This window comes from Petaurus breviceps, unplaced genomic scaffold (genome assembly GCF_028583685.1).
Source record: "Petaurus breviceps papuanus isolate PSGF00001 unplaced genomic scaffold, PetGlider_PUasm1.0 68, whole genome shotgun sequence".
NCBI lineage: Eukaryota > Metazoa > Chordata > Mammalia > Diprotodontia > Petauridae > Petaurus > Petaurus breviceps.
The window spans coordinates 122617-126848 of record NW_027186452.1 but is presented as its reverse complement, the minus strand read 5'-3'; positions in this window follow the sequence as shown (position 1 = coordinate 126848).

The following is a 4232-nucleotide window of genomic DNA, read 5'->3' as shown; positions in this document are numbered from 1 at the left end:
CCTTCCTTCCTTCCTTCCTTCCTTCCTTCCTTCCTTCCTTCCTTTCCAATTTATTTATTTATTTTTAGTTTTCAACATTCATTTCTACAAGATTTTGAGTTACAAATTTTCTCCCTGGCTTTCCCCTACCCCCTACCCCAAGATAGCAAGCCTATTGAATACCCCTTCCCCCAATCTGTTCTCTCTTATATCATCCCCCATTCTCCCCTAACTTTCTAGTAGGGAAAGATAGATTTCTATACCCCAGTGCCTGTATATCTTATTTCCCAGTTGCATGTAAAAAACAACAATATTTTTTGACATTTTTTTTAAGCAATTCTTGCTCAAGGTTACACGGCCAGTTATTTCTGGGTGTGGTGCTAAGTATCTGAGCCCAGATTCAATCCCCAGGTCATCCCACCTCTGGGGCTGATGCTCTTACTTGCTGAGCCACCTGGCCGCCCCAACATTTGTTTTTAACACTTTGATTTCCAGATTAAGTGTCTGAGGCTGGAACCGAACTCAGGTCCTCCTGACTCCAGGGCTGGCTCTTTACTTACTATGCCACCTTGCCACCCCCAACCCTGTACCTTTTCAAAAGCATATGCTTCTAACTATCCTCTCCCCCAATCTGTCCTCTCTTCTGTCATCCCCCCTCTTATTCCCTTCCCCCCTACTTTCCTGTAGGGTAAGATACCCAAATGATGGTATGTTATTTCCTCGTTAAGCCAAATTCAATGAGACATTCCCTTTCACCTTCCTGCTCTTCCCCTTCATTGTAACAGTTTTCTCTTGCCTCTTTTATATGAGATAATGTAGCCAACTTTATCTCTCCCTTTCTCCTCACATTATATTCCTCTCTCATCTCTTAATTTTATTTTTTAGATAACATCCCTCCATATTCAACTGATCCTGTTCCCTCTGTCTATGCATACATGTACACACATATTCACATACTCATATATGTATTCATACACACATGCACCCTCATATACATACATATATGTGTATGTATACATATATACATATATATTCCCTTCAACTATCCTCATACTGAGAAAAGTCTCATGAATGACAATTATTATTTTTCCATGTAGGAATGTAAATAGTTCAACTTTAATAAGTTCCTTATGATTTCTTTTTTCTGTTTACCTTCTCATGCTTCTCTTGCTTCTTGTATTTGAAAGTCAAATTTTCTGTTCAGTTCTGGCTTTTTGAAATGCTTGAAAGTCCTCCATTTCATTGAATTATCATATTTTCCCCTGAAATATTATATTGCTGGGTAGGTGATTCTTGGTTTAAATCCTAGCAACTTTGACCTCTGGAATATCATATTGCAAACCTTTTGATCCCTTAATGTAGAAACTGCTAGATCTTGTGTTATTCTGATTGTGTTTCCACAATAGTCAAATTGTTTCTTCCTGGCTGCTTGTAATATTTTCTCCTCGATCTGGGAACTCTGGAATTTGGCTATAATATTCCTAGGAGTTTTCTTTTTGGGATCTTTTTCAAGAGGTGATTGGTGAATTCTTTCAATTTCTATTTTGTCCTCTGACAAAAATTCTACAATATCAGGGCAATTTTCCTTGAGAATTTCTTGAAGGATGATTTCTAGGCTCTTTTTTTGATCATGGCTTTCAGGTAGTCCAATAATTTTTAAATGATCTCTCCTGGATCTATTTCCAGGTCAGTGATTTTTCCAATGAGGTATTTCACGTTGTTTTCTGTTTTTTCATTTGTTTGGATCTGTTTTATAGTATCTTGATTTCTCATAAAGTCATTAGCTTCCATTTGCTCCAGTCTGATTTTGGAGGAATTATTTTCTTCAGCAATTTTTTGAAATTCCTTTCCCATCTGGCAAATTTGGCTTTTTAAGGCATTCTTCTCCTCATTGACTTTTTGGGCCTCTTTTGCCATTTGAGTTAGTCTGTGTTTTTTTTTTTTAAGCAATTGGGGTTAAGTAACATGCTCAAGGTTACACGGCCAGTTTTTTTGTGTGGGTGTTAAGTATCTGAGGCCAGATCTGATCCCAGGTCTCCCAACTCTGGGGCCGGTGCTCTTACTGCGCCACCTGGCTGCTCTGAGTTAGTATGTTTCTTAAGGGGTTATTTTCTTCACTGTATTTTTGGATCTCCTTTAGCATGCTGTTGACTTGCTTTTCATGATTTTCTTGCATCATTCTCATTTCTCTTCCCAATTTATCTTCCACTTCTCTTACTTGATTTTCAAAATCCTTTTGAGTTCCTCCATGGCCTGCAACCAATTCATATTTTTCTTGGAGGCTTTTGATGCAGGAATTCTGACTTTGTTGTCTTCTTCTGATTCCATGTTTTGTTTTGTTTTTGCTTTTTGGAGGGCAATTGGGGTTAAATGACTTGCCCAAGGTCACATGGCTAGTTTTTTTGTGTTAAGTGTCTGAGGCTGGATTAGAACTCAGTTCCTCCTGACTCCAGGGCTGGTGCTCTATTTACTGTGCCACCTAGCTGCCGCCTGATTCCATGTTTTGATCCTTTTTGTCTCCCCAAAAGATTCTATGGTCTGAGTGCACTTCCTTTGCTTGCTCATATTGCCAGCCAATGACTTCACTTTTAAGCTCTTTTTGTCATAGTAGAACTCTGCTTCCAGAGTGGAGAGAGCTGTGTCCCAAGTTGCTATGGTTTTTGCAGTTGTCAGAGCTATGAGAAGAGCACCCTCTCTACAGTCACCACAAGCTCTGGCACACTAGCATTCCTCACTCTAGGAACACCACTGAATACTGTGACCCAGATCCAAGTAGGTCAATGCAAGAGTAATACCCTCTGATTGGTCACTTGGTCCCCCTATGATTTGCAGGCCAGGAGTTCTGGATGCAGCCACATGGCAGCAGCTGAAGGTGCACCACTGCCACCTCTGCCACCACAGGAGCCAGACCTTGCTATCTCACCCAGTTCCAAGAGTTCCCTTTTGACCTTTTACTTTCTCTTTGGTGTTTGTGGGTTGAGAAGTCTGGAAACCACCACAGCTTCTGATGATTCATTCTCCTGAAGTCTGCTCCCACCTGTCTGGGCTGCCCTGGGTCTGGGACTGCATGGCTCATGTGGGACTGTGCTTGGCTCCCAGCTTGGTGCAATAGACCCTTCCTGTCTACCTGCCAGGCTGCCTTCAGTGGGAGGTTTGTTTCTGTTATTTTGTGGGTTCTATAGCTCTAAAATTTGGTTAGAGTCATTTTTTTTTTACAGGTATTAGATGTGGTTGCAAGCGGGAGCTCAGCAAGTTCCTGCTTTTACTCTGCCATTTTGGCTTCGCCCCCTGCAGTATTCTTTCTTTGACCTGGAAACTCTATACATTAGCTATAGGAGCTTTCATTTTGGAGTTTCTTTCAGAAAGTGACTGCTGGATTCTTTGTTTCCACTTTGCTCTCTAGTTCGAAAGGCTCTGGGAAGTTTTCCTTTTAGAATTTCCTGAAATACAATACCTTGTGGTATTTAGTTGTTTCAGTTGTATCTAACTGTGTGACCTATTTTGGTGTTTTCTTAGCAAAGATACTGGAGTAATTTGCCGTTTCCTTCTCCAGCTCATTTTACAGATGAGGAAATTGAGGGAAAAGGGGTCAAATGACTTGCCCAGGATCATACAACTGGTAAGTGTCTGAGATGAGATTTGAACTCAAGAAGAAGAGTATTCTCACTGTGCCACTTTGGGATATGGAATTCAGATAGTCTTATGACTCTTAAATCTTTTCTAAATCTGTTTTCCAGTTTTTTTTTTCCTGTGAGATACCTTGCATTTTCTTCTATTTTTAGACCATTTAACTTTGTTTTAATATTTTTTGTTGTCTCTTGGAGTAATTGGCTTCTATTTGTTCCATTCTTATATTAATGGAATTTGTTTTTTTGCTTGGGCAAGGTTTTGTACCTCTTTTACAAAGCTATTAATTCTTTTTCCAATTATTCTTCCAAGGCTCTCATTTCTTTTCCAACTTTTTCCTCAAGTGCTATTATCCCATTTATAAAAACATTTTTATCTCTCTTAAAGAAAAATCAACAAACCTAATTTTTCAGGAATTCTATTTCTAGGAATTCTAGTTGAGTTTTTGCCCAAGCTGTGTTTTTCTCTGAGGCAATGCTTATAAATATTTTGGACTCATTGTACTACTTAGTAACAATCCACCATCTTAACTCTGCCTCAGCCTATTATTTTGGAAAATAAGGTACTTCAGAAACTATTTCTTAATTTTCTAACTGTAGCATTTACAAAAGCCATAAAAATATGTG